The sequence below is a fragment of the Lissotriton helveticus genome, chromosome 7 (genome assembly GCF_964261635.1).
Source record: "Lissotriton helveticus chromosome 7, aLisHel1.1, whole genome shotgun sequence".
NCBI lineage: Eukaryota > Metazoa > Chordata > Amphibia > Caudata > Salamandridae > Lissotriton > Lissotriton helveticus.
Genome location: NC_136068.1, coordinates 32,124,496 through 32,151,297, shown reverse-complemented (window position 1 = coordinate 32,151,297; position 26,802 = coordinate 32,124,496). Strand labels below are relative to the sequence as shown.

The 26,802-nt window shown below is 44.6% G+C and overlaps 1 long non-coding RNA gene across 1 annotated transcript in view; it reads right to left on the bottom strand.

Moving 5' to 3' along the window:
• Positions 1–10,194: 10,194 nt before the first annotated feature.
• The window catches only part of LOC144767958 (uncharacterized), a 161,476-nt gene continuing 144,868 nt past the window's right edge, over positions 10,195–26,802 (bottom strand). Inside the window, exon 5 of the long non-coding RNA XR_013598399.1 lies at positions 10,195–10,500. This is a non-coding gene — a long non-coding RNA (uncharacterized LOC144767958). The remainder of the gene's footprint in view (positions 10,501–26,802) is intronic.

Below are 26,802 nucleotides of genomic sequence, written 5' to 3'. Positions count from 1 at the left end.
TTGTTCTTCCTCGAGTGCTTGGTTCCAGGGATGGTTTTCCCCGCGTAACCCTCACTCCGAGCAGCCCCCGGATCCGATCTTCCGGCGCTATCCTTCGTGCACGGGTCACCCCCAATCTGCCTCAGTGTCTGTGCGGGTCCCTCTAGGAATTGGATGAGAGCTGGTAGTCTCTCAGTGGGGTTAGTACCTGCTGCAGGTGTCCCTCAGTTGAGGGATGTCTGTCTCTCGGAGGGTGAGGGTACCAGGCGCTGCAAGTCCCCCACAGGAGGGCTGTCCATCTCTCGGCAGGTGAGGATGCCCTCCTGTCTCTCGGTGGGTGCGATAGCTGCTGCCCTCTCTCAGGGATTAGGATCCCTCGGTGGGTGCTGGTATCGGACGCTGCAGTTCTCTCTGCGGGTGAGGGTCCCTGCCTGTCTCTCAGTGGGTGAGGGTACCAGATGCTGAGAGGATGCTCTTAGCCAGAGAGGGTCCCGCCTCTGCTGCCTGTGCATAGGACATGGAGAGACAGATGGTGCATCTGAGAGTGAGGGCAGGTGGGACGGGCAGTCAGTCCGAAGGCTCGCCCTCTCCCCTCCTGCGCCCTCCTCCTTTCCAGCCATGGGCCGGAGACCAGCTCATCCTTGTGCCCCAGGGAGCCCGAGTCAGACCTCCCTACCATGGTACCTGCTGGAGACAGAACAGCTGGACGCGAGCACCTGCCCAGCCCCCTGCAGGGCTTTGCACACTCACTTTCACTAAACACAAACCCACAGCAGCACACGCTAATAGAAACGAAAACAGGCGCTATGCACCCACACAGGCGCTGAACCTCCCTGTGTGCCAGGGGCCGGGTGTTCTACTTCAAGGGGTCCTAAGAAAGCGAGCTCTCTTGTTACAACAGCAGACACACAGGGCTGAACTTGCAACTCGCAACAAAGTACAGCGCACTGAGGCAGCCTCTCGCCGCTGGGTGTGCTCTGCAGGTCCGAATCTTAACCGCGCCTTTCAGCCTTGTCAATGAATGTGTCGGGTTTGAATGGAGAATCACGTTGTAGGGGAATCGGGCAACTTGACTAAAATAGTGAATTTATGGAATGCGGACTTTGGGACTTCGTGTGTTAACAGCATTTCACCGCTAATGACGCGATAAGATCAGAAGCGCACACTAGCAAGCTACAGAAATCTGGCACTTTAACCTGGAGATTGGCGACTTGGGCTTCGCAGTCACTGGGCTCCCCAGCCCGCACTATACAATGCTGCCACGTCGCTTGCACGCGGAGGGGGGAGGATGGGGGGGGGGTTTGACCGAACTTTACAGGCTTCAGTCAGGGCTCCCTCGAGGCACCATCGGATGTGCAATAATAGTATTTTAAGGTGGCACTTGTTCGACTTGAATAAAAATGTTACCTTGTCGGTGCATTTAACAACAAACAACTGTTACCGTGGACAGGAGTAGTGTATTTAAGGGTTTGTGGACTTGCCAAGGCCCCGCCCCATCTCAGCTGTTAATGGTATCCATCTAGGGCGCTCCCACCTCCGAGTGCAATAAAACTCCTGCCGCTTTATAAAACGCAGGGAAGAAAACAATTAGCAGCCATGGTAGGGAGCCGGGGGCTGAGCTGGGAGCCATAGAGCCTAGACACCGAGCACAGTGGGCGCAGAGTGCTCGGCGGCGGACCCCTGGGTAGGGTGACTGGAATTTTTAAGCAAAAAACCTGAACTTTTCACAAAAATAGAACAGGTAGTTAGACCATACATAAAATGCAGTTTTTAAACCCAGAAGCTTCCCTATTAAATAACTTGCTTTCTCGAAACAATTGCTCACTATCTCTGTCGGAAAACTTTGCAGCGCCAGAAAAGGTTTGTATTCTTTGTGTAAAAAAAAACGAGTCAGGTCCCGGGCCGGCAGCCAATCACAGCGCGGCCCGGGGAATGACGTCACGGGGGTGTCCCGTCCGGCAGAATCGGGGGCGTGTTTTTCGTGCTTTCCCCTTCCCATTGGCTGGAAGGTAAAATTCCAGCCAATAGGAAGAGGAGAGGGTGGGACTTAGATAAAGACACGGAAACGCCCCCGAATCGCGTTTTCACGGGGAAAGCGTGATTGACAGCCAATCTCTTCCAATGGCTAGCCTCCATTTATGGAGCTAGCCAATGGAAGACAGAGGCGGAACCAAAGCCCCATATGTAGGATCATAAGATTTCGCCCTGAGCGGAGCAACTGCTACGCAGTTGCAACGGCCAGGGCGAAACCTAAAAATGGTCATTTCTTAATTTGCATATAATGAAAAGTATTAACATAAAATTAGGTTTAAAATGTACATATTTAAAAAATCTCTCTACTCTTAAACCCAATACCCAGTATCCAGCTACTAAAAAAATATATATTATTGTTCGTCACTAGGTGGTGCTGTGCAGCCGTAATAGCTGACTGCTTCCTCTTCCGTCTGTGCACTTATTCTACAAGGGTTATAACATTCGCTGCTCAAAGCGCAAATACATATATATTTTTGCATTTATTGATAAGGTGCAGATATATCGGCTAACATTTTTCTGTTTTAGCATAGTATTATACTTACTGTGGTTACTATGGACAGAGACTTGAGGTAGGCCGCAGCATAAGGGAAGTCGTTTGTTTCACTTATTTGTACAAATGTAAATTATTCGCTCTCAACAAACAGTGCGGATTTGTGAAGGTGAGTTCGGGGAGTGGAGCTCTACTGCCCTCTGCCGTTGGTTCTGAGATTCCTTTGTAATGGTTTGATGTGCTTTCAGATGCACCAATTTAAGCACAATTAAATGAGTTGGGTTGGTTACTGACACAATTAGAAAAATAAAATCCTGAACGGGGCTCAACAAATGGATTAATAGATTCTCCACTCCACAAAATAAGAAAAATAATGCAAGTTCTTAATTGTACACACAGACAGTCTTACAAAAAAAATGGATGTGTCCTCATGTAACGCAATGTTAAGTGCTCTGTTACTCAATTCGGGTCAAGTTCGCGCTATATAAAACTTCGTAAAAAATAAAATAAATAATACTAGGAGAATGGTGTTTAAATGAAAAGGTGAACACACATAAAAATAACATTATTTAATATGTCATACTTTTGAGTCTTGATAAACACGACAAACGCCCTTCATTCCCCATATATAATCTATTTACTCCCAATTTGTTTTTATTTTTTCAGTGTGTAATGTGCATAGGGCTTCTGGCCTCCATTCCCTTTTGTGCAGCTGACGTCCTTTAGTCTAAGAAAAAAACCTGCTTCCACTCTGCTGAGATATGCTAGTATTTGCAGCCATAGTTTGTCACTGGAGCAGTGTTTTTTCATTCTGGAATATTCATTACGACACTTGTGATATCCATTAACACTTAGAATATGTAAAGATACAAGGGCCGGCGTTTCCAAGTCTATTACCAATAATTCGTCTTACTCTGACTTCTGCATGGGGCTGCCATACTTTGCTCCACACTTAAAAGCAGGCCCTTCGTCTACCTTCAAGGTGTGATAAACTTTGATTTTGTGGGAGATTCTGAACAGAGTGAGCGAAGAGGTCTGTGTTTTATTTAATTTAATTTATTTATTTTGAAGGTTTTATATAGCGCGAACAAGACTCTTGCGGGTATCAGAGCGCTTTACAACAAATAAAGGAAATAGAGGAAATAGACATATACATACCAAATATTATTAGTTATATTAGTTCAAACAATGGTAACTGTTCTAGTATAGCAAATATCTACAAGCCTGCATCTAATAGTTCAAGTGAATTTGGCCAGGAGAATCGATTTAACTTCCTTTTCAAAGGATGCCGCATGAGGGTTCTGTCTTGTTTTTGGGGGTAAGGCATTCCAAATCCTAGGGGACATTCCTGAGAAAGAACTATTGTAAGTTTTCTTTTTGGTAAATCGTTGTGGTTTCAGTAGAAGGTTATAAGAACTCCTGTTGGTTCTGTTACCACCCAATGGTACTAGTTTCTCTGCAAGGTATTGTGGTGTTTTGTGATGCAATGCCTTGTGTGCCATCCTCCGATTTTCAAATGGATTCTGGCATCAAAGGGTAGCCAGTTAAGGGCACGCAAGTCCGGGAAGATGTGACAGTTTCTTTTGGAGCCTGTGATTAGTCTGTCAGCTGCGTTGATTGATGCTCTTAGTGGGGCTATCGTTGTTCTGGGCAGGCCGCAGAGAGTGACACTCCCATATTCCACTTTGGGGATTACTAGAGTTTGGACTGCCTGTTTAAAGTCATTTGCGGGTACGAAGGGTTTCAGTCTTCTTAAGGTGTTCATTTGAAAGTTTGTTCCTTTTGTTGCTGCACTGATGTGCTTCTGCATATTTAGCTTATTATCCAGAGTTATGCCTAGCGATTTGGCAGAATCGATCATGAGCCATTGACCGTCGAGTGCCGTTTGGTGCGTCATCCATTCCATGATGTTGGCTGTTTGGCTGGGGGGCGCTATTAGGAGGAATTTTCTTTTATTGTGTTTATTTTTAAGTGGATATTTTCCAGCCAGGTCTGCGTTTTTTGGAGCGTTGAGTTGAGGGACTTGATGTCCTCAAGTGAGTGTACCTTAATGTAGAGCTGTGCGTCATCTGCATACATGTGGTATTGGACCTTTGAAGAGTTGAGAAGCTCGATGAGTGGTTCCATGAACAAGTTGAAGTGTGTCGGGAGAGAGAAGATCCTTGGGGTACTCCTAAAGTGGCAGAAGTAGGTTTGGATAAATATTGATTGGTCTTGAATCTTTGTGTTCTGTTTTGAAGGAAGGAAGTGAACCAGTTGAGAACCGTTCCTGATAGTCCTATTCTATGTTTCAGGAGGTCATGCTTGACAGTGTCGAAGGCGGAGGATAGGTCCAGTAGGATTAGTAAACAGGCTTTGTTTTGGTCCAGTATTTTTAAGGCATCATCTATTATGTGGGTCATTGCGGATTCGGTCCGGTGCCCTGAACGAAAGCCAGATTGTAATTTATCGGGCAGTTGAAGTGACTTAAACCTGGGAGCGAAGGGCGCTGTGTGACTGGAACCAGAAAGCAAAGGAGTCTGTGTGACTGAAACCAAGGAGTGAAGGGGACTGTGTGACTGAAACCAAGGAGTGAAGGGGTCAGTGTGACTTAAACCAGGGAGCGAAGGGGTCATTGTGACTGAAACCAGGGAACGAAGGGGTCTGTGTGACTGAAATCAGAGTGTGACGGGGTCTGAGTGACTGAAACCAGAGAGAGAAGGGGGCTGTGTGACTGAAACCAGGGAGCGAAGGGGACTGTGTGACTGAAACCAGGGAGAGAAGGGGTCTGAGTGACTGAAACCAGAGAGCTAAGGGGTCTGAGTGACTGAAACCAGGGAGCGAAGGGGGCTGTGTGACTTAAACCTGGGAGCGAAGGGCGCTGTGTGACTGGAACCAGAAAGCAAAGGAGTCTGTGTGACTGAAACCAAGGAGTGAAGGGGACTGTGTGACTGAAACCAAGGAGTGAAGGGGTCAGTGTGACTTAAACCAGGGAGCGAAGGGGTCATTGTGACTGAAACCAGGGAACGAAGGGGTCTGTGTGACTGAAATCAGAGTGTGACGGGGTCTGAGTGACTGAAACCAGAGAGAGAAGGGGGCTGTGTGACTGAAACCAGGGAGCGAAGGGGACTGTGTGACTGAAACCAGGGAGAAAAGGGGTCTGAGTGACTGAAACCAGAGAGCTAAGGGGTCTGAGTGACTGAAACCAGGGAGCGAAGGGGGCTGTGTGACTGAAACCAGGGAACGAAGGGGGCTGTGTGACTGAAACCAGGGAGTGAAGGGGTCTGAGTGACTGAAACCAGATAGCGAAGTGGTCTGAGTGACTGACACCAGGGAGCAAAGGAGGCTGTGTGACAGAAGCCAGGGAGTGACGGGGTCTGAGTGTCTGACCAGGCAGCGAAGGGTGCTGTGTTACTGAAACCAAAGAGCGAAGGGAGCAGTGTGACCTACACCAGGGAGTGAAGGTGTCTGTGTGACTGAAACCTGAGAGCGAAGGGGTCTGAGTGACTGAAAACACAGAGCGAAGGGGTCATTGTAACTGAAACCAGGGAACGAAGGGGTCTGTGTGACTGAAATCAGAGTGTGACGGGGTCTGAGTGACTGAAACCAGGGAGAGAAGGGGGCTGTGTGACTGAAACCAGGGAACGAAGGGGACTGTGTGACTGAAACCAGGGACTGAAGTGGTCTGAGAGACTGAAACCAGAGAGCGAAGGGGTCTGAGTGACTGAAACCAGGGAACGAAGGGGACTGTGTGACTGAAACCAGGGAGCGAAGGGGGCCGTGTGACTGAAACCAGAGAGAGAAGGGGGCTGTGTGACTGAAACCAGGGAACGAAGGGGACTGTGTGACTGAAACCAGGGACTGAAGTGGTCTGAGAGACTGAAACCAGAGAGCGAAGGGGTCTGAGTGACTGAAACCAGGGAGCGAATGGGGCTGTGTGACTGAAACCAGGGAACGAAGGGGGCTGTGTAACTGAAACCAGGGAGTGAAGGGGTCTGAGTGACTGAAACCAGATAGCGAAGTGGTCTGAGTGACTGAAACCATGTAACGAAGGGGGCTGTGTGACTTAAACCAGGGAGCGAAGGGCGCTGTATGACTGAAACCAGGGAGTGAAGGGGTCTTTGTGTCTTAAACCAGGGAGCGAAGGGCGCTGTATGACTGAAACCAGGGAGTGAAGGGGTCTTTGTGACTGAAACCAGAGAGCCAAGGGGTCTGAGTGACTGAAACCAGGGAGAGAAGGGGGCTGTGTGACTGAAACCAGGGAACGAAGGGGACTGTGTGACTGAAACCAGGGACTGAAGTGGTCTGAGAGACTGAAACCAGAGAGCGAAGGGGTCTGAGTGACTGAAACCAGGGAGCGAAGGGGGCTGTGTGACTGAAACCAGGGAACGAAGGGGGCTGTGTAACTGAAACCAGGGAGTGAAGGGGTCTGAGTGACTGAAACCAGATAGCGAAGTGGTCTGAGTGACTGAAACCATGTAACGAAGGGGGCTGTGTGACTTAAACCAGGGAGCGAAGGGCGCTGTATGACTGAAACCAGGGAGTGAAGGGGTCTTTGTGACTTAAACCAGGGAGCGAAGGGCGCTGTATGACTGAAACCAGGGAGTGAAGGGGTCTTTGTGACTGAAACCAGAGAGCCAAGGGGTCTGAGTGACTGAAACCAGGGAGTGAAGTGGACTGTGTGAGTGAAACCAGAGAGCGAAGGGGGCTGTGTGACTGAAATCAGGGAGCGAATGGAGCTGCGTGACTGAAACCAGGGAGTGAAGAGGTCTGAGTGACTGAAACCAAGCAGAGAAGGGGTCTGAGTGACTGAAACCAGGGAGTGAAGGGGGCTGTGGACTGAAACAAGGGAGCAAAGGGGTCTGTGGAGTGAAACCAGAGAACGAAAGGGGCTTTGTGACTGAAACCAGGGAGCGAAGGGGGCCTTGTGACTGAAACAAGGGAGCGAATGGTACTGTGTGACTGAAACAAGGGAGCAAAGGGGGCTGTGTGACTGAAACCAGAGAGCGAAGGGGTCCGAGTGACTGAAACCAGAGAGCAAAGGGGTCTGTGGAACTGAAACCAGAGAGCAAAGGGGGCTGTGTGACAGAAGCCAGGGAGTGACGGGGTCTGAGTGTCTGAAACCAGGAAGCGAAGGGAGCTGTGTGACTTAAACCACAGAGTGAAGGGGTCTGTGTGACTAAAACCAAAGAGCGAAGGGGTCTGAGTGACTGAAACCACGGAGTGAAGGGGGCTGTGTGACTTAAACCAGGGAGCGAAGGGGTCTGAGTGACTGAAACCAGGGAGCGAAGGGGTCTGAGTGACTGAAACCAGATAGCGAAGTTGTCTGAGTGACTGAAACCATGTAGCGAAGGAAGCTGTATGACTGAAACCAGGGAGTGAAGGGGTCTGTGTGACTGAAACCAGAGAGCCAAGGGGTCTGAGTGACTGAAACCAGGGAGCGAAGGGTGCTGTGTGACTGAAACCAGGGAGTGAAGGGGTCTTTGTGACTGAAACCAGAGAGCGAAGGGCTCTGAGTGACTGAAACCAGGTAGCAAAGTGGGCTGTGTGACTGAAAACAGGGAGCGAAGGGGTCTGTGTGACTGAAACCAGAGAGCGAAGTGGACTGTCTGAGAGAAACCAGAGAGTGAAGAGATCTGAGTGGCTGAAACCAGGGAGCGAAGGGCATTGTGTGACTGAAATCAGGGAGCGAATGTAGCTGTGTGACTGAAACCAGGGAGTGAAGGGGTCTTTGTGACTGAAACCAGAGAGCGAGGGGCTCTGAGTGACTGAAACCAGGTAGCAAAGTGGGCTGTGTGACTGAAAACAGGGAGCAAAGGGGTCTGAGTGACTGAAACCAGGGAGCGAAGGGGGCTGTGTGACTGAAAACAGGGAGCGAAGGGGGCTGTGTGACTGAAACCAAGAAGCGATGGGGTCTGTGTGACTGAAACCAGAGAGCGAAGGGGTCTGAGTGACTGAAACCAAAGGATTCAAGTCCCCTCTATTAGGCAACACCCCGTTAAACAAGTTCTTATAGTTTTATGGCCAGGACCCGTTTGACTGGAACAATTCCTGCTCCAACTAGAGGCCATGTAAAACAGAGGATGGATGGGCCTTGTTTGACGAGTCTTTCAATAGCAATGGTCTGCACTAACATCTACCAGTATGGGTGTGCTCAGAGGTCAGCACAGGCATTTATCTGGAAGTCTGCATGCTTGAAACAAGGCAAAGCAGAGGGCCTCTGTGGGGCGACCGGGGAGAGATGCACACACACAGGAATGTAGCATTATTAAGGGTTTTCCCCTGCAAGTTGATGACATCACATTAACACTGGGGCCACATTAGGTGAGGTGATTGGGAACCCTCCCACAGCCAATTGGGGTCTATTACAATCACTCTTTTTGTTTCCTCGATCAAATTGGATAAACATGGCTCCCAACATGTATGTGTTGCCAAAGCCCCTCTCCTGGCAATTCTCATATAACTGTCTGTCAAGTTAGACCATAAAAAGGTGGCAGTAAACAACTCAATGGTCTTTTTTGTTGCTGGACATAAATATTGAGGCTTTCTAAAATTGTGCTCATGAGTAAAAAGATAGATACACGAGGACAAGTCTATTCTTTATCAACAGGACGGATGTCGGGCTGGATGCAACACTATGGACCAGGCGGCCAGATTCATCAATGTAAAATCGGCTCGCAAAGGGCCAGATTCTGAGAATCTGGCCCTTTGCGAGCGCTATTTTTGCATTTGGGATTCATCATCCCAAATGCAAAAATCGCAATTACAGAAATCGCTTCATTGCGAAGAATCGCATTTAAGGAATCTCAATTAGAGATTCCTTAAATGTTATTCATGAACCTTTTAAAAATTGCGAATTCGCAATATGAGGCCACTATTTACCACGAAGTGTAACTTCATGGTAAATAGCGAAAACTTAGAAAAATGCACTTTAGTGCATTTTTCTAAGTGGTATGTTACACACACACATGTCCTTTGGACATGTGTGTGCGCAACACCTGTGTACATTTGCATTTCAGGGGTGCTACAGGGTGTCCGGACACCCTGGCACCCTTGAAATCGCTTCCTTATTTGCGATTCGCTAATTGCGAATCGCAAATAAGGAATAACTCCCCACTCATTCCTATGGGCCTTTGGCCCATAGGAATGAATGGGGAGTCATTCCTAATTTGCGATTAGCAATTAGCGAATCGCAAATAAGGAAGCAGTAGAAATCGCATTTAATTGTGTAATTTCTACATGAATCGCATTTTGCAAGTCTTTAATAGCGATTCCTTAATAATCGCTATTAAGGACTCGCAAATCGGGACATTGATGAATCTGGGGGATAGATTCTACCCAGTGGCACTTGGCATGAAGGTCATTATCCTAATGGTTGTCGCTTCCTTGATTTCTGTGCTGTTTTTGAAGTGGTGGAGATGGCAACATTTACGTCCAGTTGGAAGAGAAGAGGAGGCCGATGACATTGACTCCACTCAGAAACGTGGGTACACTTGGCCATTGAAAGATGCTGCCCGGTAACCAAACTGATCTAGTTACACTCTCTACAATTCAACTGCTGCAAGTGTCTTTTAAAATACTGTCTACGTTCTCCTCTTCTTTTAGTGCTTGTGTCTCCATTATTTCATCTTCTCATTTATGTACTGCCTGATTTCTTTATGGGATAAATCAACATTTGTTGAAATTGTTGCAATTTTAGTTCAATACACCAATAATTATGTTTGTTTTTATTTTTGAATATTAGAAAAGTTAAATGAACTATACATATTATTTCCAGTCATAAAAGGGAAATATATTAAACATGATGTTTAATTACTAATTATAATTGTTTCTGTAACAGAATCCATAATTTACACGTCACAGAAATAAACGGAAATCAGTCTCAATATAATTGGTCACATTTGCAGGACGTATTAGCCATGTCTCTCTGTACACTGATGTAAGAGGTGATCTTCTGGTTCTTCTCATCAAAGTTTCTTCTCCGGCGCACAGAGTCCTCTCAGCCACAGCATCAGGGCCTAAAAAAGGGAACAATTATAGATTAACATTTTCATGCAGAAATCTTGTCTTCAATCACAGGTAAGGTTCCTGAAGATGGAAACTGTGGTCTATACCGTCTTTCATTTTTAGGTCTGGCGTAAAATGCAGCTTTACTGGTCTTATAAATATTACTACTACTCCTATAGGTACTCTTACTACTACTACTACTAATAATAATAATCAGTCTCATAACCATTATCATGATCATAACAATTCCTAGAAAGAGTTGGTTCCCGAATCCCCAGTCACAATCTGAATCTACTTAGAGTTAGCATACATAGAGTGTTCAAGGGGTCGGTCTCCTTCAGCAATTAGCCTTGGTGCCAACGTCATTCACATTTGCATCAGTCCTTAGGAGTGTAAGGGAGCGTGTGTAAATTAACATGTTCCTGCTTACGGCAGCAAAGAGCTTAACTACTCTAAAATGTTGTGAGCTCTCTCAGAGAGTCACCTAAAGGATACCTCCTTTGTAACCCATTGATGTCTTCTTTGTAAATCATTGATGCATCCTGTGTAAACAATAGATGCCTCATTTGTAAACTATTGATGCCTCATTTGTAAACTATTGATGCCTCATTTGTAAACTATTGATGCCTCATTTGTAAACTGTTGATGCCTCATTTGTAAACTATTGATGCCTCATTTGTAAACTATTGATGCCTCATTTGTAAACTATTGATGCCTCATTTGTAAACTATTGATGCCTCATGTGTAAACTATTAGCATATATTGTGGTACAAGTACATCATGTCTCATGAGCGATTTCATTACAAGCCCGGAGGCTACCATTATGCATTAATCTTGTAATGCAAACTTCCACACAGACATTTTGAAGTATTACATCACAATATAAAGTGTTGTAGAACATAATACAGTCAGGCTATAATAGGCATGCACTCAGTACAATCACTTCTTTTAAATGCAGCTCCACACAGATAAGTAACCAAACTATTACCTTTCCTAACCTTAACTTTTATCTATCAATTCTCTATCTCAGATTATTGCGTTTACTATAACTGATTTTAATCCTGTTAAACCGTTCCATGCTCATGATGAGCTCAGCTCCTCATGAGGCATGGTTGCGCTGTGCTCATGACGTGCTCAGCTTGTCCTGAATGACCGTTGCGGCGCACCCACGCGGGGATAATCCCCCTGCTGTGCTGGGCGTTCTATTGGAACGGTGTGATCATGACAAGCTCAGCTCGTCATGAGCACAGCGCCACCGTGTTGCATGACGAGCCAAGCTCGTCATGAGCACCACAGCACTGTGCGCGCCCCCCACTCCCCTCAGCACACCAAGGGGATTAGCCCCGCGGGGAAGGGGTTAAATAATTATGTATGGACTTATTTTACTATTATCATTTAAGGTTTCATGGTGGGTAAAGAGGCAATGCTTCCAATTTGTGCCACCCCACCCCTTCTTAACTCTAATGATGACAGCTGGCCACTCCCTTTCCATGAATCACTGTGTCGTGCGGGGCAGTCGGCCACCCTTATTCCACTTGTCACATTGGCGCACTACGCCACAAACAACATGCACCGTGAGAGGTGCCACACGTCTCAGAGCCCCTAACTGGGCCCAGCCACATACTTCGGAGCATCAAGAGCTCCCTCCGACGCTGTTTCTCCTGATGTGTAACGTCATAGGAGCGCATCGGGAGAACTTGCGGATTTAAGGACAAAAGTTGGCAACGGCTGCTTCTGGCCATCATAGATGCAGCTTTTTGCTCAAGCAACTCTGTCAGTTGCTACATCGGACGAACAGCTGAGCGTCTCTCCAGCAGTCCTGTGGTCTTCAGTTTCACCGTCCATTACACCAAAAAGTAATATCCAAAGACCTAATACTAAATTCCTTGCAAGCAAGGCATTAGTGGCATTATCTTAGACGAATAAGGAGATCATTAAAAAAAAATACTTCTTATTTTTCAAATGGAATATATATAGTAAAATACATTAGAAGGCACAAGTTGTCAGATTGTCAGATCAAGACAGCCAGACCTTTCAATAACCCCAAAATTTAAATGGGGATCTAATAAATGAATCCAACTAGAAAAGGGCACCTGCATGTGTGAGACCATGCATCAGATGTTAGGCAACAAAAGACTCATCTTTTCTGTGGAAGAACCTAACCCGGAATCGATGTCTGGTGGGGAGCCAGATACTCGTAATTGAGGCAAAAGAGATTAAAAATAAATAAATACATGAAGGGTGTTTCTTCCAAATGCATTTCGGGAGGACCTAGTACCTCAAAACGCTCAGGTCTAAGCACCTTAAATTTGAGAGGCGGTCTAAGCACCTCAAGAAACAGTGGACGTCTAAACACTTCAAATATGATCGTTGTCCTAGGCGACACAAACCCTATGAGTGCACAAAATGGCACTGTTACCTGCACTAGTCTACGTAAGACTCAAGATAATGCACTGGAAGAAACCAACTCCCAAAATGAGGAGATACTAGACAAATACATATTCGATCTGGATCAGCGAGACCTGGACGTCGACGGACTCCTTAACGAGGAGGACCCCTCCACATCTAAGGACTTAATACTGGACCCTCAAGGTCAAGAAATGTACTCACACAACAATACTAAAAACCCTAGAAGTGCAGAATGGTGGCCCCAAGACCATGTGGCCAGGTTTATTAAAAAGTGGTTAAGGAACCCACTGGAGAGGGAAACACGCAATCTCCTCAGATCTGAATGCTCTAGACATGTCATTCAGGACAAAGTTCCCTAACCCCTAACCTTGACCTAGAACTCATAACATTTCTATTTAAAATGGGCAGATACCCTAGAAGGGGTATGGAGAGGTCTTTATAGAAGTACCAAGACTGTCTCCTTGACATACTGGGTCCCCTAGCTAGGTTCATCGACATGGCTGAAGAATGCCACTTGAACCAACCTCCGGTAGACGCCCATCTCCTTGGAGGTTGGAGCCAAAGAGCGCTGATTTTGCTCGGTAATGCTAACGCAGACATGTGAAAGACGTAGAGTTATTATACCTAAAATAGATCCCAAGCTGGGCGACTTGGCCATGCATGAACCATCAGAGAGAGAATGCTCAAGGCCTCCTATTCGGGATGGCATGATCAAATCACTTGGCAAATACGTTGCTACCTTTACTGTTCTAGACAACGCCCAGTTTAACAAGCAAATGGTTTTCAACCAAAGTGTTTTTGGATGGGCCTGGAAGAAGGGGCCTTTCTCCCGGCCGAGCTTCATACAGGCCCAATTTCAGAGCAAGGGACTTTGGCAGGGGCTTCCAGCAAGGAACGCTCCATCACCATTTTATCCACAACGTGGCTGAGGGTCCCATTCAAGAGGCCCCAGGGGATGCGGACAGATCACAAGCACCTTTAACAGTGAGTACTGATCTTCATCTTTGCAATTCTTCCCAGGTAAAAGGGGGTGGGCGCCTCAGAATCTTTTGCAAACCTGGCAATCAATCCCCTGGGTCCTAGAAACTGTCCAAAGGTTCAAGATTTCAAGATAGACTTCCTACAACCACCACACCGGTCTCATTTCCCCAGAGAACTAAGCACCACCCCATTTCCCCCCACCATATTACTATGGCGGGCGGACCGCGGCAGACAGAATGACCGTCCGCCGCTTTTCTGCCCGGTCATCGATTTGACCAGACGGAAAAGGGTTTCATATGGTGGCAGTGTCTGTTAGACACCGCCATCCATATTAGGGTGAAGGCGGGGACATGCTTTTCCGTGGCGGCTACACTGCCACGGAAAGGCATGCGCCCGCCAGTGTGGCGGGCGCATCCTAATGGCCCCCACGGGACTGCCGTCCTTATGGCGGGCGGTCCCTATTTACGTCCGGATGGCTAATAGGCCCCTAAGTCTATCTCAAAAACAAGAGAAGGTAGTAGAAGAGGAGATTTCCTCTATGTTAAAAAAGGTGCCATAATAGAAATATCATTGAGCCAGAAGGATTTTATAGGCACACTCTTCCTGATACAAAAGAAAGTAAAAGGCTGGAGACCAGTAATAAATCTCAAGGACCTAAACAGGTTCTTCATCTACAGAAACTTCAATATGGAGGGTATCCACCTCCTAAGAGACATTTTACTGGAGGGAGACTTGTCAGTTACACTGGACCTCAAAGGCACCTATTTCACTATTCCAATGGACCAGGAATGTCAGTGTTACCTCCAATTTTTATGGCAAAATCATCATTTTCAATTTCAGGCACTCCCCTTTGGCCTGGTATCGGCTCCCCGGTGCTTTACAAAAGTGATGAGAGAAGTCGTCTCTTTCCTCAGAGAGAGAGGTATACGTCTTATCTGGACGACATTCTCATAATGTCTCAGTGTCATATGCAAAGTCTCAAAGACTTAAAGAGGACAATATCCCTCCTGGAGAGCCTGGGTTTTATCATAAACAAAGAACAGTATATTCTAACACCCTCAAAAAACATAGAATTTCCGAGTTTCTAGATATATACAGTCAAATCTAGCCTCCTCCTACCTACAAAGAGGTTGCCAAAATCCACAAATAGATACGCCTTGTACTGAAACAACACCTCCTAACCCTGGGAGAACTTGTCAGACTTCTAGGCCTTCTATCCTTCTCCATCCAGGTCATATTTCCGGGTCCCCTTCACTACAGTGTTATTCAAAGAATAAAAGCAAGAGCTCTTCGAGCAGGCCTGTGGTATGGGGACAAAATCTACTTGTTTCAGGAGGCCAAGTCATAACTGAGCTGGTGGCTGGAAAACCTAGATGCATGGAACGGATGTGCAATCTTCGGATCATCTCCGGATTTCATTCTCGAATCCGATACGAGTCTCCTTGGATGGGTCGCTCTTCTGGGAACCGAGAATAAGACCTGGCCAAGAGACTTTGGATGTTCTGTCTGGAACAAAAAATCTCACTCAAATCAAAATACTTACCTGGGGAAGCCAATGGCTCAGCCGATGGGAACTCCAGGTTTCTGAAGGACTACAGCGATTGGAAGCTGAACGTATCAATCTTCAGAAAACTGAACCTTCTATGGGGTCTACTGAAATTGGACCTGTTTCCAAGAAGGCTCACCTTCCAACTGGCAAAATATGTCCGCTGAATGCTTAGGCCGGGTGCTCTAGCGGGGAACGCCTTCCTACAACTCTGGAAAGGATCTCATGCTTACGCTTCCCCCCTTCACCATGATCCAGTGAGAAAGAAAGACACAAATCATTCTCCCTGGTTTAACAATTCCCTTTTAGCCCGTTTGGCCATCTCAATCATGGTTTTCAAAGATCTTAAAAGTGGCCTGCAACATACCCTTTTACCTTCCAGCAGAAGAAGGACTCCGAACAAGCCCAGATGGAGAAGAACACCCTCTGATCTCAGCAGGGACTTTGAACCTTCTTGCCTGAAAGATATCAGGTAATCTAAAGAGATACCAGGACTTCCAGTAAGAGCTGAGGAACTCCTCAGGGAATCCTGGGCTCTTGGGCCCCTTAAGAGGTACAACACAATTTGGAAATACTGATTTGTTAGGGCCTGGAAAGGGACCTGGATACTGTGGAGGCAACTATCGTCCAAGTATCCAATTTTCTCATAGAGTATAGTTTGACAAGGGTCTCAGCTACAGAACACTGAATTGCTATAAATCAGCAGTCTCAGCTGGCCACAGCTTAGTAAATCTGCCTTCCACTGTTCATCACTAGCGCCATGAAACCGCTGGGTATGCGAGCGCTGTACAAATGTTTTTAAATTCAAAATTCAAATTAAATGGGAAAATCAATTTCAAAAACATGATGATCTGTAGAATCCTTAAAGGTATCAGATTGAGATGACCACCAAGATCCAAATACGGGTCACTGGGATGTTAATGTGGTCCTAAATCTATTCAATTAATGGGCAAAAAATGGATTTCTAAGCAAAACGATGCTTTCCACGAAGCTAGCCTCATTACTATGCCTTATTTCCTGCTGACGTGTGTCAGATGTAAGAGGTAAGCAACAGATTTTATGATGCCTTTGTTGTAAAGTTTGAAATTGTTCGAAGAACTAAAACTATGTCTGACTCCTTTGTCTATCCTAAGTTCAATCTATGCAAAACAATTGTGTGTGGTAGACTGTATGAAAGAATATGATTATAGAATAAATGAACATCGCTCAGACAGTGTTAATAAACTTCTCATTTTATTTGATAAACCTTTCAAAGCAGTGACTTGCGCTACGATAGCTCACTGGCTAAAGGGAAGTATGCTCTTATCAGGTGTCGACCTCAAGAGATTCCAAGCACATTGTATGGGGGGCACTATGCCTAGCCAATCCCTTTGGAAAGGGGGCAAACTAGAAGACATCCTTAGGCTGCTGTTGGGTCAAACTCCTCTACATTTGCGAAGCATTACTGTAAGCCAGTAGAACACATGTCAACTTTAGTTCTGCAGAGCTACCAACATGCAGAATGGTAGCATCCGGTCTTGTAATGAAATAGCGATTCTCCTAATTACCATGCCACGAGAATCTGAATTTCATCAAAAACACAGAGGGTACCATTATCCCACATTTTCAATCCTACAAAAACTTTTTAATACAAAATATACGTAGAGATTATATACATCGAGAATGAAGGTGATATAATATGTATTACCTTATTAAACTTATTTTACAGTATAATACGTGTTTCTTTAATAACATTTCAAGCCTTGTGACTTGCATTCCTCAATATTAAAACCTTTCTTCAACAAGCATTTGCAATGCATTCGGTCTCGCCTTTGGGACCTTATATGTATTTAGCTATGAAGCGTATTAGCCTGGGCGCTGAAACATCTACTGTTTTTTAACATGGAGGGAAAGTAAGCACCAAAATGTGTGACACACTAGGTATGGGAACACATAGAGAAAAACATTGCCTTTTAGCGGGAAATGGTATAGTCCAAAGCTCTATTTTTAATGTACAAGCAGGGCCTTCGGTGGTCATATCACTGAAAATACAAGATTTAAATTTTTTTTATAGTCTACTGGTGTTCGTGGAGGACAATTTCTATGGACGGGAATCTAGAGAATGCTAAAGTGATTCTGGTATTTTACTGACCTCTGCTGGTCATTTTCTATGAAGACAGTTAAAAAGAGGCAGTTGAGCAGAAAATAAAAGTCCCTAAGCAGGAGCAGATGAGTCCTAGGGCTGATCTCCAGTGCCCACAAAGTACATACACATATAAGTATATATCAAAGTAGATACTAAAGTGTTTGCAAGAGGTCTCTAATGCTTGTCCTAAAAAGTACAATCTAATATCTGTCTTTTATTTCAGAAAATTCTCAATAACCCAGAAGTCTCTCACAGAATCGTCTCGCAGACACCAAGCAATGGGTACTCACAGTATATTGGGATTTCTGGATCCTAGTTTACTGTTCGTTCTGTTTTCCTGTTTTTGACGTCTCTTCACCAAGGATCTTCTATTTTACCATGTGATTTGCAAAACTTTCCTAATAAGTGTCAAGAAGTTTATCTGCATTTAAAAAGAGGCAGATTGTACTGAATGTATGTCTTTTATACCCTGACTGTATTATGTTCTAGAACAATCTATATTGTGATATAATACTTCAAAATGGCTGAGTGGAAGTTGGCATTAAAAGATTACCGGAATCACTATTCTCCTTAAATGATCAATACATCACCAATTTGTTCATAGCATTTTATTGTATTATTCAAATTCCTGATTTGAATAATACAATAAAATGTTATGAACAAATTGGTGATGTATTGATCATTGAAGGAGAATAGTGATTCTCCGAATTACCATGCCACACAAATCTGAATTTCATTAGAGACGGGGAGGCTAACATTATGCATTAATCTTTTAATGCCAACATGGTAAAATAGAAGATCCTTGGTGAAGAGATGTAAAAAACAAGAAAACAGAACAAACATCTCTTCACACTCTAGCTGCTGTTGTATAGGTGAGTAAAGTGTAAAATGTTTTTATGTCATTATGGGGTTTGGAATGTTGTTGAGGGGTATTGATAATGTGTAGTAGAATGTTGGTGACAGAAGGAACATTGTTCAAGAGTTGTAACCTCTACTGCTTGATGCGTTCCTCTTGTTGGCTGTATACTAATTGTGTTATATTAATAAATTAATAATATTTAAATATCCAACGGAGTTCCAGTATGTTTTAAACACTACAATTTGGCGACGATCCTTGCAAAAGAAGGATTCCAAGGCCCATTAAAAAAATGCTGCTTTCGGGAAAGGAAGTATATTCAAGCACTGTAACGGTGTCAACGTTTGGTGTTCACAAAGTGCCTGAATGATGAAATGTATGTACTTTTCTCTATTTGCGCAGAAGTACAGGGTTTGGCGAATGTTACTTCTTCAGGCTTGTCATTGAGACCAGCAGTGTATGTGTGGCAGTTGGCATGGTTGGCTTGTGGCAGGCATTTTCAGAAACTGTCACGCACTTTTGAAAACGCAGACCCACATCCTGTGGGTTATATGCACAATATTGTGTGTCACAATGTCATTCTGACAAATTATCATATTATACTGATTATTTTGATAGACAGAATTTTAGCACACAATATTCTACCACACTATTCTATTCCCAATAACTTTGGCGCCGATTGATGAATCTTTGCGACATTTTCCAAACTTTCGGCCTGCTCTGGTCGCCTCCTATCCTGAAAGTTTCGGGGTGATTTGGGGGCAGAGAAAAAAGGGGATCCCAAACGTGTTTTCCCCATGCAATTTCCCATGGGACCTTTAGCCAAGGATTCAGCCCGAACGGCTGAACGGAATTACGCCAAATTTGGCAAAGAGGTAGTCCTCAGTACAAACTTGTGCCTTTTGCTTATATGGTGTCAATCTGTTCAGTAGTTTCTGAGAAAATTACAGTTAAAGTCATTTATATATCTATGGGCGCTGTGGATCTGCGGAGTGTGTGAGGATTGTCAAGGCACTATAAGCACACCCTTCCGATCATGTGCTAAATGCTGGTTGTCAACATTCGAAACCAGAAACTGTTGGCAGCCATTTTGTGCCTCGGTAGAAGCGAGGATGAGGAAGACAGTGGAATATGTGTGCAAAACGTACAAAGGGGGTAGGGTAGAAATACTTTTACCCTCTATACCTGCTTAGGGGGTCCCAGAAGGACCCCCAGGGCCCACAGTTTTTTTTTTAAATCTTGGCAGGTCCGTGGACTTTGCCGTAAAAAAAAATAAAAATGAAATGGAGCTTCTTTTATAATTAGCCGCCAGGGGGGCCAAATCCCGGGGGCAAAATTTATAAATTTAAAGGGGCCCCGGAGGGGCCCCCCAGCCCCGGGATCGCCACTCCCCGGGGCTATAAAAGAAATTGTTGGGAGGGGGTCAAAAGCTCCTCCCAGTATAATTTGTGTGGGGGGGCTTAACGGCCCATCAATCCCCGGGGACAACCACCCCCAGGGCTTTCTGTATAGTGAGAGGGGGGCTACATGGCCCACTGGCTGGAGTCCTCGAGGGTCCTGGGGACCGCCACCTGCCAGGGCGGCTCATTCAGTGTCCTGGGGTGCCCACCCCCAGGACATTGTTGTTTGCTAAGAGAGGGCGGGAGTGTTTCGTCCCTGACTTTTACACGTTGAGTGCACGACTGTAACGTGTTGGGTGCATGACTCTAAGCAAAAAAATACATATTTTTTTCAGATATACTTCAAGTTTATGTGTTTAGTTCTTAGGTGGCTCTAAAAGAGCCCTTGTTTATTGAGAGATGTTGGTACATATAAGTAAGTACCTATGCAGTGTCTAAAGTTTATGAGGAAGACTCTGTTTCCCTCATCTGTAAAATGTACACCATCTTTCCTATAGATGCCATCCATATTGAAACAGAGATTGTTGTGGTAAATGCACCCCATTCTATAGTCTCGGAGAAAAGCAGAGACAGATTTATTCACATGTTTCCTAGCTTTCTCAATCTGTGGACAAAATTGATCGGACCAGGTCCATTTCTCCCTTTGGCACATGTTAGAATAGACAAATCCAGTTTTGGGGAAAAGTGACATAAATTTTCCAAAGGTGTCATTTCCAGACCTACCCCAGTCAAAGTGCCTAGGTCATTGCCACCAAAATGCACAATTATGAGGTCAGGGTGTTGGAGATGCAAAAAGGATTTCACCAATGGCATCAATTGGTGCCACTTTAATCCTCTCAGTCCATTCCATTTATTGTCTACATTTGGTAAACTTAGGTCTTTGTGAATTCCTTTGTTTTCTGTGTGCATTTGGCTCCAGAAAATATAGCTGTGTCCCACAATTCACGCTCTAAGCATTTTGAAGGGAGGTCTGGATTCACTCAGATGGTCTCTGTAAATGAAATGACAGTTTGAAAACTAACATTTTTCTAAAATGGTGGATAAGATGCAGTTTTGAGAAAAGAAAAGAAATCATTGGTTGTTTGACAACTTTCTACACTGAGAAGTAGGGTGCATGTTTCTGTTTTTTAAAAGCATGATTCTTATTGGTTAACAAAATCTGATTGAAAGGAAAATTACATAGGCTAAGCTTATATGTTGAAAAGTCAAGCACACTTGCTGTTTTGATTAGCAACATTGTGTGATGAACTTTTGACCTGTGTGCTCAGTTAAGTGTACCATGAACTGTTTCTATGGTAACAGGCAGAAGGCAGAGTGGGGGTAGTGTTAAAATGTATGTCAATTGGAAAGGGTTCAAATGTGTAACCAATAGCAATGTGTGTTTGCTTTTGAATTAACGTGGGAAGCAATGTGATTTGATGTTCAGGTGTATATGTGTTCAAAATGGGAGGGAAACATTGCCATTCTTTGGTTCTGGTGAGAGGTGTACAGAAGAGATATTCTGTATAATAAAATCTAGTGTGTGACTGACACTTATTATTGTACAAAACAATTTGAAAGGTGAGTTATTAATTTGTGAGGGGATGTATGTGGTGCATTTTGATTTTATTCAGACTAATGTGTTTCTCCTGGTAAAGTGCAGGGAGTACTTATTTTTCTGTAGAATGTTATTGTGAGTGTGTGTGCATTTAGAAACCATTCTGAGATAAGCATTTGTGTATTTCATGTGTCTGTTGACAGATAACTATGCTGTTTTCATGTTTTGGTAGAATTTAAAACCAGTCACTTTTTTATGTATTTGCAAAATGAGTTAAGTTTCTACACTAAAATGTAAATGTGTAAATGTATGAAACTTATATAGCGCAGGACTTACCCTGGGGCATCTCCGCGCTTGCTTAGGGAACCCGTCCTGGTATTCCCCTGTGAGAAACCCCGGCAGGGTATCCACAAGGTGAAAGCCAGGCATCCCGCCGCGAGGGGCCGTTGTGGAGATTAAGCAAGCTATTGCCCAGAGTTGCAGAGTGTGACCCCGTGAGTCGAGTAGGCACCGGAGCGAGAATTGTCGAGACTGTGGAATTTATGAGCCCGAGACCCACCGAGGCGGGGAATCGAACCCTGGTCCATGGTCGATCTCAGATTCCGGGTCTGCCGCCTCTAACCACTGAGCCACACTTCTCCACTGCAATGCAGTACTCAACCCCAGGGATCGCATCCCTCGGGGCTAAAAAACAATTGTGGGGGAAGGGGTCCAAGGTCCCCAAAGCCGCGGAGACCAATACCCCCTGGGGCTTTATGTATTGTGGGAGGGGGACTGTGTGGCCCCCCTCCTGGAGCACTCGAGGGCCCGTCACTGCCCGGGGCTATAAAAAATATACCACCACCTTTACATTTGTGTTTCAGGCCTATATTTCCCCAGTCACTATCCATGCACCCTACACTACTCAAACACTACTGCACTATCCTAAAACACTATCAGTGTACGATCCACCACACTACACAAACACCACTGCACTGCCCTAAACTCTCAAGTACTACCCCAGCACAAACCCCTACACTACCCAAATACCATTGCACTACCCTAAACCTTAAACTTACCCTAGCACAACCCCTTACACTACCCAAACACTACTGTACTACCCTAAAAGAGTACTTCAACACAATCCCCTACACTTCATAAACACCATTGCACTACCATGAATCTACCCCCAGCACGACTACCTACACTACCCATTCACCACTGCACTACCCTAAACCCTAAAACACTACCTCATCATGACTCCCTACACTACCTACCCAAACACCATTGCAGTACTGTAAACCTTAAATCTACTTGCATTTCATCAAATGGGGAAAGGATCACTTGTCCTGTGAAAAACTCAGGTCTGCAGGTTGGTAACTGGGTGTCTCCCAATAAAATGACCCTCATACACGTGTGTTTTTTGCTCTTGTTTGCTTTCGTTAGCGGTATATGAGGTGTCCCCGCTTATATCACACGTGCGTGCGTAATCACTGGGTCAATTCATTTGTGTGCACCCTCCACCAGGAGGTTATACCTTAAGTTTTAAGGCAGTAGTGATTGTGGAAATGAAGTGATCAGGATAGTGGTGAGTGATTTTAAAATATAGTCCGGATAGCCAGTGCTTGGGAATTTTATTAAATCTGGATTCGGGCTATTATTAAAAGTGGGGAGTTCGTGCTGCTGTGGAATCTGTTATGAATTCTAGCACACTTAAAGGTCTAGTAAAATGGTCGACATGTTTCAGCTCTAGTTGACAAATTGTCAGGCAGCTTTCTTCAGGACCAGGGGGTGAAAGTGGTGAAATAAGTGAAAGAATAGGTACATTTATAACCTGATTCTTCAAGTGATGAGAGGTCTCATTGTACCTGTAAATAGAAAACACACAACAAAAAACCAAAAGGGAGATAGGGGGAAAGGGAAAAAAGTACAAATATGTACAAATCAAAATCACTTGATTTCGAATAAAGAAACTGTAAAATGGCAATACTTAGCGCAGAATCACTCTGATTTCAGGCGTCAACTCATCCATTCTCATGCCTTAACAGCGTGAGGTGATTGTGCTATACTGTTGTATAGTGCTCTTAACTGTTACTGGCCATTGGTGTCTTCACATCTCTCTCGCATGGTGATATGACATGCTTATCTATAGGCACTAAGTGCTCCTAATGTGATGTTGTGAAGGATTTAGGTGCTGATTGTAGTTTTCTCGTCACTTCCACTAAATATACTCAACTCCCATTTTTCGCGTTTATTAAAAATTTTGGAGTATTTAAGAGTATTTTGGGAGGGCGGGGATCCTTTTTACTTCCCTCCGAATACTATTTGGAAGCAGTGGTCTTGAAACCGTGACTGTTATCGGGGTGGGCGTGGGTCTCTATCCAGTCTTAGGGATTATGCCTACCTCCTTATTAGTAGCTAGTTGCTTCATCAGGGGAGGGAGGTTTTCTGAAGAAGACGGTAGCGCTAGAGGAAGTACAATATTCGTTAGTGTGGACAGGTTTTACTTGCGCTTTCCGTCTGCCAGTTGAGCGAAGCCTTCGTCTTCTACCTTTCGCCTTCGCGTCCTCGTCTGCAGCATGTGCTGTCTCTGCCTCCGTCCACCCGGAAATGGTGGCGGCTGTTGAGGCGGATGTTTTTAAGCAATGTAGTATGGAGATAGAAGAAATCTTTTACATGTCGGGTGTTACTAGAACTATTAAAGCTTTAAGAACATTTTTGTGATTCTTACTGATTTTATAAACACTGCAGTTTTTTTGGTGGAAAAACGGGTATGTTTGTTATACAAACTCAGGTAATGTCGAGGGGTTAGTTAGACCTTCGATAACGCTTGTAGTTTGTCTCTTTAAAGTCAGCGTATTGATAAATTGTTGATAAGTAGTCTGTATTACCAGGAAATGGTTATTAAACCGGGGAGTTAAGGAAGGAGAGTAGCCAAGTTAAAAATGATCTTATTGGGTTCAGTTATTTATTAAGGGCAAGCCAAGGGATAGAATCATTGAGGCCCAGGGTGTCCGTTTTAAGTCTATTCACCCAACGTTGTTCTTTTTCGAACAGAATTTTTGAGGCATTTCTATCTACAGTTTCTAGGGTCTCTAAAATGACCCACTGTAGATCTTTAACCGTATGTCCCAATTCTTTGAAATGCGTTGACATTTTTGTTGTTGTTCGTTTGCAGTTAACATTGCTGCGGTGTTCATACATCCGTTGTTTGGCCTTGCGGCAAGTCATGCCAATGTACTTCATCTGACATGGACATGTTATCATGTATATTGCATGACTAGTATTGCAATTGGTGTGTCTCTTTAGTTTCCAAGTCAGGTCAGGGAGTAGTTGTAGTTCTTTGGTGGGTTTGGTAGTTTCACAAGCTAAACAAGTACCGCAGGGATAATGTCCTGTTATCGGGGTAGTGTTCCATAAACCCTGTTGTTCTTTTTTCTTTTTTGGTGGAGGTCTGGTATGTACTAGCAGATCTTTGAGGTTCCTGCTTCTTTTGTTAGCAAAACGGGGTTTTGGCCAGTCAAGGTTGTTCGATGTGATTATTTTCCAGTTCTTGTTGATTATCTTCTTAACCTTATTTGTGACTGGACTATAGGTGGTGACACATGTTGTCCTATTATCCCGTATCTTAGGGTGTGTTTCCAACAGTGCATCTCTAGGCTGATTTTGCGCACGTTTTTTGCAAGAGAGGATTATTTTCTTGGGATATTCTTGAGCTGAGAGTTTATCACAAAGGTCATTTGCTTGGTCCTTGTAGTCACTTGTGGTACTACAATTTCTCCTAAGACGGAGAAATTGACTATAAGGGAGGTTCTCCCTTAAAGGCCGAGGGTGGAAGCTCTTGAAGGATAGTAAGCTGTTTTTGGCTGTTGGTTTGAAGAAGGTTTTGGTATGTAGGGAGTTGTTCTTAGCAAAGATGGTTATGTCTAGAAAATCTAGTGTCCCTCTGTTGGCAGTGTACGTGAATTTCAGGCAGTCGTCTTGGTCATTTAGCCACCGATGAAAGTAATTAAGGGTCTGTTCATCTCCTTTCCAAATCAATATGATATTGTCTATATATCTTTTCCAAAAGACAATATTGTCAAGGAAAGGGTTGATTTCATTTTGGATGAACCTTTTCTCAAAATTGCTCACATACAAACCAGCCACGCTGGGGGCAAATGTACTGCCCATTGAAGTCCCATGGCGTTGGAGAAAGAGGGTGTCTTTGTACATGAAGAAATTCTCCATCAAGGCCAATCTGCAACATTCCAACACAAAGTGTCTAGGGGTTTTGTGGGGCCAATCAATACTGAAAAGGATACTCTCTAGAATGTTTAATGTTTTTTGTTGCGGTAGGCTCGTGTAGAGGCTTTCTACGTCTAACCCCACCAGAAGCATGGAATCTTCAGAGTATTCAAAGGAATTGAGTAAATTCCAAAGATCTCTCGTATCCTTAAGATATGTGGGGTTTTTTTGAACCAAAGGCCTCAAAAACTGGTCAGCAAATTCTACTCCAGTACAACTTCCTACACTTCACCAACTTCACTGCACTATCCTATAGTCTAAATCTAATCTGAGCACAACCCCCTACATTACCCATTCACTTCTGTACTACCTCAAACCTTAAAACTCTACCCCAGCTCGATCCCTACACTACCCAAACACTATTGCAGTACCCTAAACCCTAAACCTACCCTAGCACGACCCTTTGCAGTACCCAAACACCACTGCACTACCCTAAAAGAGTACCTCAGTACGAACCCCTACACTACACAATCACCAGTGGACTATCTTAAACTCTAAATCTACCCCCAGTACGACCACCTACACTACATAAACACCATTGCGCTACTCTAAACCCTAAAAGAAGTATCAGAGCACAACCTTCTACACTACTGAAACACCATTGCACTACCCTAAACCTTAAATCTACCCCTGCTGGCACCCTACACTACTCAAACACTACTGAAGTACCCTAAAACACTATCAGAGCACGACTACACAAACACCACTGCAATACCCTAAACTGTAAAATACTACCCCAGTACGACTCCTTACACTACCCAATCACCATTGTACTACCCTAAAAGAGTACTTTAGCACGATTCCCTACACTACATAAACACCACTGCACTACCCTAAACCTTAAATCTACAGCCAGCTGACTCACTACACTACCCATTCATCACTGTACTACCCTAAACCCTAAAACACTACCTCAGCATGACTTCCTACACTACCCAAACACCATTGCAATACTGTAAACCTTAAATCTACTCCAGTACGACTTCCTACACTACACCAACTTCACTGCAGTATCCTAAAGTCTAAATGTACTCCCAGCAAAATCCCCTACACTACCCATTCACAACTGCACTACCCTAAACCGTAAAACACTACCCCATCTCAATCACTATACTACCCAAACACTATTGCACTACCCTAAACCTGAAATCGTCCCCAGCATGACACCCTACACTACTCAAACGCTACTGCAC